The sequence below is a fragment of the Cebus imitator genome, unplaced genomic scaffold, assembly GCF_001604975.1.
Source record: "Cebus imitator isolate Cc_AM_T3 unplaced genomic scaffold, Cebus_imitator-1.0 Scaffold36, whole genome shotgun sequence".
NCBI lineage: Eukaryota > Metazoa > Chordata > Mammalia > Primates > Cebidae > Cebus > Cebus imitator.
In genome coordinates this window covers 1,190,865-1,200,752 of record NW_016107351.1, presented here as the reverse complement: position 1 = coordinate 1,200,752, position 9,888 = coordinate 1,190,865, and positions in this window count along the sequence as shown.

Genomic DNA, 9,888 nt, shown 5'->3' with positions numbered 1-9,888 from the left:
CAAACAAAGGGAGCCGCTGCCCGGCTTCGCTAGGCGGAGGCTGCGCGTTTTCCAGGCGCGCACCCACGGGCGGGGGCTCAGCCCGGCCCTCGCGCGCTCCTCCCTCCTGAGTGATTCCACTCCACCAACGGTTGCCGGCTCGGCGGTCTGAGCCCTGACGCGCGCCCTCCCTTTCCTGGCCGCCTCGCGCCTGCAGGGCCAGGCACCCCGTGGGGGGCAAGCGGGCCTTGGGAGGCCACAGGTGTCCCTGGCTGCATGTCCTGCTTTGAGGGATCAGGAAGGCCGGGCCGCTGAAGGGGAACCAGAGACTGAACCCCCCCACCCCCGCCCGCCCCTCTGCAGGTATCCGGCCTCCTCCCTCTCCTGGGAGCAGGCCTGAGTGTCAGGCGGCCACTCCACAGCCTTTTCCCTTCTGGCCCTGGGGCTGTGGTTCACACACAGTGGGACGGAAGGTCAAGGAAGGACAAGGGGACACAGGGCCGGGGCTGGTCCCACACTGCTGTCCCCACTGGAGGGGTTTTTCTGATGCAGGGTGAGGCCCTGTGTCAGCCTCAGGCATGGGGGCACACAGCCCTGGCTCTCCATGCTGCAAACCTCCCAGATGGCCCTAGCTGGCAGTGCTGGTGGTTAGCAGCCAGGAGGGCTCTGCTCTCTGCAGCCTGTCTGGGGCTGGGCCAGCTATAGGGAAGCCCTGGACGGCTCCAGAGGCCAGGAGACTCATCCAGCACCCTGAGGTCTTCTACGGAAAGTGACTGGCAGTGGCTGATGCCTGTAATTCCAGCATTCTGGGAGGCCTAGGTGGGCAGAACACGAGGTCAGGAGTTGGAGATCATCGTGGCCAACATAATGAAAACCCGGCTCTACTAAAAATACAAAAATTAAGCCAGATGCAGTGGCTCACACCTGTAATCCCAGCACTTTGGGAGGCTGAGGCTGGCGGATCACCTGAGGTCAGGAGTTTGAGACCAGCCTGGCCAACACAGTGAAACCTCATTTCCACTAAAAATTCAAAATTAGCCTGGTGTGGTGGCGTGTGCCTGTAGTCCCAGCTACTTGGGAGGCTGAGGCAGAATTGCTTGAACCTGGGAGGTGGAGGTTGCAGTGAGCTGAGATTGTGCCACTGCACTCCAGCCTGGGTGACAGAGCAAGACTGCATCTCAAAAAGAAAAAGTGACCGGCAGCTCAACTCACTTTCAGCTAAAGAAAGTCACAGGGACAGCTGGGCGCGGTGGCTCACGCCTGTAATCCCAGCACTTTGGGAGGCTGAGGTGGGTGGATCACGAGGTCAGGTGATTGAGACCAGTCTGGCCAACATGGCAAAACCCTGTTTCTAGCCGGGCGTGGTGGCTCACGCCTGTAATCCCAGCACTTTGGGAGGCTAAGGCGGGTGGATCATGAGGTCAGGAGATCAAGACCATCCTGGTCAACATGGTGAAACCCCGTCTCTACTAAAAATACAAAAAAATAAATTAGCCGGGCATGGTGGTGCGTGCCTGTAATCCCAGCTACTCTGGAGGCCAAGGCAGGGGAATCCTGTGAATCCAGGAGGCAGAGGTTGCTGTGAGCCGAGATGGTGCCACTACACTCCAGCCCGGCAACAGAGCAGATTCTGTCTCAAAAAAAAAAAAGTCACAGGGCCATGAACCATGACTTGCTTCCAGGGGACAACTGCAGGAGGACCCCCCCACCTCCCCACCACCCATCCCAATCTCTCCATGGATTCCCATGGAGCAAATGAGGACGCTAGCTACCATAGCACAGTCTGTGCAGGAGGGAGTCCTGCCTTGGGGAACCACAGCTTCCGTGTGGTGTGGGCTCTGCTTGTCATGTTTATCCGGGGGCACACCTGTGAGCTAGGCAGCAGGCAGGCTCCCTCGGAGCACTGTCTGTATTTTACACGGGTGCTAACTGAAGCTGCAAAGGTCCTGTGATTTGCTAAGGTGACACACAGGCTAGGGCTGGGAGCAGCAATCTCCCTTCCTCTTCCGGGAGAAGCTGTCTGCCCGGTTCAGAAAGGTGGCTTGAGGGTATGCAGCAAGGCACTTCACCCAGCTGGGTAAACAGCACCTTCACCCCTCCACTTTATCTGGCAGGGCATGATCAGGCCTGGGTGCCAGGCTGGGGGGATGGAGGCAGGGCTCCGGAGGAGTGGGGGTGGGACACGAACCCCCACAAGTCACCCTCCTGCTGGCTGCAGAGCACTGTCCGTGTGGAGGACTCTCGGAAGTGCTTTTCGGCAGGGGAGTGCGGTGTCTTCCGGGTGGCTCGGATGGGCGTCGCTTGATGTGCATTTCTGTCCTTGCAGATGCAGGGCCCCAGGCACCCAGATGGCAGGGACATCTTGCTGCTGTCCTTTGTGGGGGTGGGCGTGGAAGGCCCAGCAGTGACCTCTATCCTGGGTTGGCCCTCACCCTGGCAGCACCTGACACTCACACCCTAAACTGCACGAGGCCCCCGCACCCACCTGGCCTCTAGGGGTCACCTTGGCCAGGCTCACTCGGATCCGAGGCTCTCCTTCTGGGAGGGACCCTCCCATGGCGCTCTCAGGAGACACCTGCTTTGTGGGTGGGCGTTCTGCTCTGCCCCCCACCAAGCTCTGAGGAAGGCCACACTGTCCCCAAACCGCCAGCATGCAGGTGGCTGTGGGTGGTCACCACGGCCCGCTGGGCTCTGGCAGAAGTACTCAATGGCACATTTCCCAAGTAGGACAGATAAACAATGCTGCGGCCAAGGAGGTGCCCCAGGGAGGAGCCTGGTTTTAATGGACCCTGCGCTCAGCGAGGCCTATGGTCAGCAGGTCGCCACAGCAGCATCCCTGCAGCTCCCTGCCCCACCCTGCATCCTGCGCCCACACACCCTCAACACGTAGGTGAAAGCACAGGCACTCATGCCAAGCGGCGGGTGGCGGGGGGGGTCGAGGAAGTCAGTCCTTGATGTTGTAGTTCCGGATCTTGGGGGGCCTCTGGCAGCCTTTAGCTTTTGCAGGATGAGACCGGGAGGCTCCTGTGGGCTTGGCCTTTGCCTGCGCTGCCGTCTTCATCCCTGGGGTGGCAAAGCCCACCTGCATCTTGATGGGGCTCCTATCGGCTGCTGGAGGAGCTGGGAGCTCTGCCGGGTAAAGAGAAACGGGAGACAAGCAGCCTGCATCAGGAGCACAGGAGGGGCAGGAGGCTGTGCTCACACATTCTCCACACGTGCAGTAGTTCTGCTGCCCCGGCCAGCAGGGCCCTGTGACCCTTGGCCTGGCTGCTCCAGGAGTCCTTGAAGGCCTGACTGGAGAGCTGTGTCCTCGCCTTGCTCAGTGGGTCCTGCTTGGTAGGGCCTGGGCCTGCCCCTCCACTGGGCACCTGGACATCTGGCTCTGAAGATGGTCCTGGGGGGCAGGGATGCTGGGGTAAATGGTTGACCGGAAGCTCTTCCTCCCAGCTGCAGCAGGTGTCCCCACTGTCTGAGACACATGCCCTGCCCCTGCCTCCCCCATGGGCCGGCAGTGCCAAGGTTGCGAGGCTGAAGGAAAGGCCACGCTAGTGGGAAGCCCCTGGCCAGGCACAAGCCAAGGGCCTAGAGGAGCGCCGCACACAGGCTCAGGCCTCGGCACCAGGCAGCCCTTCCAAAGCACTGGCTGAGACCGTGTTCACACAGGGGTGTTGGAAGGGATCATCTTTATCTGGCGAGTTTTTCCCTACTTTCTGTTTTTTGAATTAAGAATGTGTTTTTTTGGTAAAACAACAAAATGTTATTTAAAAACCCATGGTGAGATGTGAGCTCCGTGTCCACTGAGTGTCCACCCGTGGCTGGGGTGAGGTCTAGAGGGCTCCGGCACATGGCTCAGTGCAGCCCAGCATGCCGTCTGGACGGGTGGACCCGGGCAGGTCAGCCAGTGGCCAAGGCTTCCCGCTGGAGCCTGGCCCACGTGGCCTGCGTGCCGCCTGGGTGCCTGGGAAGTGTCTGTGCTTTGGGGACACCGGCAATGATGCCTGTTTCTTGGCTGGGCTTCATAGCGTACACGGGCAGCCACATGCACCCCGCCCTGGCCCTGGGCCCGTCTTCCCATCCCGGCTTCTTCCACTTACTCCACAGTCGGGATCTCGAGACCCCCAGAACCAGCCATCCTTTAGCCCCTGGCCCCCTGCTGGGGTCCTGGGGGGCCCTGGACACTGCCTGCTCCCTTTGCTTCCAACCCCCAGAGGGCTTCCTTCTCTTCATACAAAGGCTCCCACTGCAGATCTCTCGACAGTAAGCCTGCCTGACCTCGGCACCAACCCCCACGCTCCCCAGCACTGGCCTGGCCGCCACCACAGAGGGTGGGGTGTCCCGTGGAAAGGGCTTCCCGCTGCGAAGTTGGTTCTCTGAGCAGGCCCTAGTGCTCCACGGTGACCCCGAGGGGTCTCTTCAAACCCAGGGGCCTTGGTTGTCCCTCTGGTAAGACGCAGGAATTCTGGGGGGCTTGGCCTGAGTTGATCCTCCTGAGATAATGCCTTCGGGGATTTTCAGAAAAAGTGAACTGGGGGAGGGGGTCGAAGGGGCAGCCCCTCTGCTGGGGAGGCTGGGCTGTATCCCCAAGCAAAGCAGGGTAGGGTACAGTGCTGGGGCAGGGAGGGTGGGCTGGCCCCCTTCCCAGGGCAGGCCCTTTCCCATCCACCTGGGCAGGGGCTTTTGGGCTGGTCTGGCTTCCCTAGCACAGAATATCCACTTTGCGGGCTCTGGTTTCTTTACCGGCCCCTTTCCTTCCGAGTCCTCCTCGGGGATGGTGGCCGGGAATTGGCCATGAGCCCAGGACTGCAGGGCAGAGGGCAGCCCCAGCCCAGCCAGCCCTAGGCCGGGAGGCAAGGGCTGTTAAGCTGGCTGCCCAGGCATGACTCCCTGTGACCCCGGTTTCTTCTCCTACCTGAGGCTAATCTGAGGTCAAACCAGTAACTGGTTCTAAAAACACTCTTAGCCTTCACCACTCTGCCCCTCCTCGCCTGACCTGTTTTGCAGAGCCTGGCTGGGATTTGTCTTTCTGCACTGGGCTGACTGGGCCTCAGGGAAACCGTGTGGACACAGAGTTGGCTGGGCACAGCGTGAGGGATGCGTCTCCTGGGCCCTGCACCCCTCTCCCACCATCTGCTCTCGCTCTGGCCCAGAACAGAGCTTCTGGAAAGTTCCTGAAACATCCAAGGCCTTGCAGCAATTAACCAGGGGAGGAGGTCTGGGGCCTGCTGGCTCCTCTCATGCTTAACCCCTCCCAGGGGTTAAGCTGAGGCAGGGCCCCCTGGGCTGGGCTCTGGCCGCTCAGGTGGCCGAACCATACTTGGAGGTTTGAAGCTGGTGGAATTGGGGGAGGACACAGCCTGTCCCATGGCAGGGGAGGTGTGGCCATCGCTCTGTCTCTGCCTGGGGGCATGATAACTCTGAGCAGCGCTGGTCCCCAGCTTTCTGGCCACCCAGTGCGTTTCTTCTCCTGCACCTGAGCAGCAGCCCAGCTCTTGCCCCAATTGGCCTCTGGTGGCTCATTCTCCAGGCTGCTCCTGGCTCTCTGGGTGCCCCTGGGCACATCTGCCTGGCTTCCTAGGGTTTTGGGAAGGGCTGGACGGTGAGCCTGAGCCTGCCCTGGTTCTCCAGAGCTGCCTTGGGGCTAGGGAGGGCCTGGCCCTGATGGCAGCTCAGATCTCAAGTCCATTCTGTGGCCTTGGGCCCAGGGTACAGAAGCCCCTCTGTCTCCCTGTGGCTTCCACTGCTCTCTGGGGTACACTCCTGCCATGCTAAGGGCCCTCGTTCTGCTGAATCCCCCTAGCTGCCACAGGGTCCTCACCCACCCAAGATTAACCCTTCTCAAATGCAAATAATTGTGTTTCCAAGTCTCTTGGAAATAAGGATTCCTCCTGCTGTCGGCATGGTACCAGGCCTTCCGTGCAGAAATTGACAGTGAACGTGACTTGGCTCCCCCCATCCAGAATCTCCAGAAGCTACGTGCACCTTTCCACAGCCCCGATGCCTGTGAAGCTCACAGACCACGCCAACCCCACCTGCTGATGTCTCCTAAGGGATAACCCCACCCTTGAGCTCCTGGAGCTCAGGCCTGGGGTTTATAGGAGCCCACAGTGGCCACAGGGCTGCCCTTGTGAGACTGCCAGACACCACCCGCCCGAGTATGACAACAGGAGAGCACAGGGGAAGCCCAGCGCGGGAGGCCAGGTGATCTGGTCCCCATGGCCACTCCGCAGGGGGACTCCCTGGCCAGCATGAGCCCTGGGCCTGCTCTGTCCGGCTGCCCTGCCCTCCTCACTGGCACATGGAGCCCAAAGCCCCCAACTGGGCAGATGCACAGGAGGGGAGGGTGGGCGCTGCAGGCTCCAGGGCTCTGGGCAGTCCTGCCACCTGTCACTCAGCCTGGTGAGGCAGGGCCAGCGGGAAACCCCAGATCCTCAGGCCCTGCCTGCTGGCCTTTCTAACAGGGCAGAGGTGAGAGTGGGGGTCTGGGCACCACCCACAGGCTGACCCCTCGTTCCATGCCAGTCCTCCTCTGGCCGCCCTTGAGGCTCCACCCCCCACCGCACTGGTGGGGCCCCTGTTGCTGCTGTGCTCCCCCAGGCCTGAATGCTATAGCCTCTCAGTGCTGCCCCATGTGGGCCCCATCCCAGCCCTTGAGATGGGTCACCCAGTAGTGGGGTGCAGGTTGGTGCCCCAAGGAAGGGAATTTAGGGGAAAGACTTTGTGGGCACAAAGCTTTGAGAGAGGTGAGTCTGTCCCTGCTCGAGGCTGCATTGTGGAAGGTGGGCACAGAGGCGAGGCCCAGAGACGTGTGGCCTTCCTCCAGGGCTGACTTCCCACCAGGCCCATCCAAACTCAGCCCACAGGAAGGAGAGGGGCCGAGAGGTTCAGCACAGGTGGCCGCAGGCTGGTGGGTGCCCAGGAGGCTGGGACAGCAAGAGCCAGGGATGGGCAGTGGCCTGTGAGCTGGGCAGCCTCGGGTACCTCTGCACCCTGCGCATCTCCTGCCTTTTGGAGGGCAGAGGCACTAAGGCAGAAGGCCCTGAAGCCCTGGGAGTCTGGGCTGGGGCTGCAGGATGTGGCAGCGGTCTCTACTGTTTTGGAGGCATGTGAACTGGTTTCCTGGTCCTGAAGTGAGGGGTGCTGGCTGCGTGCCCCTCTGGCTAGGACCCTGCGTGGAGTGCTGAGTGCTTGGGGTAGTGTTCAGACAACTCGTGGCCTCTGTTGGCAATGTCTGGGGACAGCAAAAAACAGCATGGGCACGTGCGGGGGCATGCTAGGTAAAATTCATGAAAAGGGAACTTTCCAAAGGGGCCCATGGAGCCCTCCCAGGTTTGCCAGGCCAGCTCACAGCTCCAGGTGGGCACCCTAGCATCTCAGGGCCACAGACCGGCAGGCCACAGCCACGTCCCCAGGAACGGCACCGTCTGCCTCTCACTTTGCTGAGACCCGTGTCTCTGGGCTGCTCCCTGCATATCTTGGCAGCAGGACAGCTGGGAAAGAGGCCACTCTCTCCTCCAGGGAGCCCGGCTCTGCAGCAGCTACGCCAGCCATGCACATATCAGCTGCCTGACCACTTGGGACACGGACAGCCATAAGCTGGGCCAAAGGTCTCCCCCTACTGTCTCCTCCCCTGGAGACCAGGGCCCTGGAGGCGTTCTCCGGAAATCTGGGCAATGACCCTCTGAATCCCTGGGTTTTGGGTTCCCCTGGAAGGGGAGGCAAAGGCCCACACACCTGCAGCAGGTGGGGGGATGCGTGGTATAGCAGCTTGATGCTTGGGTGGGGCACGGACGCCGTGGGAGTGGGGGGTGGCTGCCTCGGACCCTGCTGTGTGGCTTGTTGCCCTCTGTGGCATCTCTGTGCCTCCCTGTTTGACTCCAGCTGCACGGCACACAGGGCGAGGTTAGCACGAGGGGGCAAAGCCGCCTCCTACCCGAAAGGAGGAGGAAGAGGCCTGAGGCAGGTGCGTGCTTCTGGGCCTGGTGCTCCGCACTGTGGGGATGGGTGGATGGAGTTGGTTTGCAGGTTCCAGAACGAATGGGGCCGTGCTGTGGCAGGGGGAGGAGGGCAGCCGGGTTGAAGAAACACCCAAGGCTGTGCAACAGCTTCACCGCCAAACACCTGCCCAAGTGGACTGGAGAAGACGCCCACGTCGGCCCCTGGGCTATAAGTCGGACCAACGTCTGCCAAAGACTGGACCCTGGGAGGGGCCGGCCACCATCCCTCCCGTCCCAGCTGCTCTCAGCTCCCTGCAGTCCCCTTGGGTGCCCTCAGGACAGATGCTTCCAGAATAGGCTCTTCTACAGAAAGGGGGTGGGCTCCAGGGCCCAGAGTCACAGCATAGACTAGGAGGCTTTGGGCCACGCTGCACACACCTCGGGATGAGTCCCGGTCAGAAAACGCATGAGCCTTCCTCACGGACCCACCTGCTCCTGCAGCAGGCCTGGTCTCTCTCCCCATTCCCCGCCCCACGTGCCTCCCTGCCTCTGTCCACGTGATCTTGGGGCGGAGAGCCTTCTCTGAGCTCACAGTCAGAGGCCACAGGCCACTGGCCCCTTAGCCAGGCTGCAGTCCTTGACTTTGGGCCACTCAGAGAGCAAGTGGCAGAGATGAGGGACCTGTGGCTGCTCTGGCTGGCAGTGCAATGGCTTGCCCGGGTCCTGGGGTTTTGCTGGGAGAGCGCCTGACCTGTGCTCCCACCCCTGAAAACGGGCTCCTCTGTGGACAGCCGGGCCCCTCAGGAAGGAGGTTCAACCCTGGTCACGGACCGGGCATAAAATTCGCACATTAGAGCAGGGTCCATGGAAAGCCTAAAACAACAGCGTGAGTTTCAGGGAGAGATCTCTCTTGCTCGTGTTGACACAGGCGGTATCACATTGTCACTGGTTCTCAGTTCTAAACTAAAACAAACAGAGTGGAGTGTGTCATGGTGTCCAAGATATGCATGGTAGGATTTTCATTCACAAAATATCTCGTTACAAGAGCTAAACGGAAATCCCTTCTGCTGTCCTTCCAAGTCACATGGCAAAGGCCTCGGTTCCCAGCAGTCAGCATCAGTGCTGGAGGAGGCGGTGACTGTGAGCGTGACCCACTGGGCTAATTTGTCCTGAAATTCAGCTGGGACACCTACAGTTTCCTAATTCTATGACCAGAGCGTGGAGCGTTTCACTGAAGATCTCCATCTCCAGGAGCAGTCCCGGAAAGAACACAGCCTCGCTTTCTCCAAGAGAAAGGCAGGTGACCCAGGGTGGGGCCGGGGCGGGGCGGCGTGCCTCTGTGAAGCCAGTGCACACTCACTCCTGAAGCCGAGACTCTGCTTCCTTTAGGACAGAATGAAGTTCTTGGAGGAGGCCGATGAAGGCAGAATATGGATAAGGTCAAACTTACACAGAAGTCCTCCTACATCTTCATATCAAAACACGTTAAACATAAACCTCCAAATGCCTACAGGGATCCAGGCACAGGGCTTCCTAAACAGGCGGGATACGCAGCCTTGTTCTGCATGAGGACCCACACAGAAAGTCTTGGGGGAGTCACTGAAGGAAGGGGGGGCAGCAAGGCGCATGGAAATGAAACCGGACGGCAGGGCTGAGGTGGCGCTGAGGGGAGAGTGTGGCTCAGACACCTGCGAGGCATGAGGTTCTGTGAGCCCGGGGTGGGCTGGCAGAGGTTACCACGGACAGAATTAGAACGTGCGGCTTGTAAAACAGCAGAGGAAAACGTGATTTCTCCAGTGTAAGACAAGAATGCAGGAAAATGGAACAAATGTTAAGTAAATAATACGGAAATTAAGTCACAGTAGACAAGCATTCAATGGATATTTATAGATGAGTAAACTGACTAATGAAGAACAAATTCTTAGACTGAATTTAAAAAAAAATCAAGATCTAACAATAAAAGAACCACTTAAAA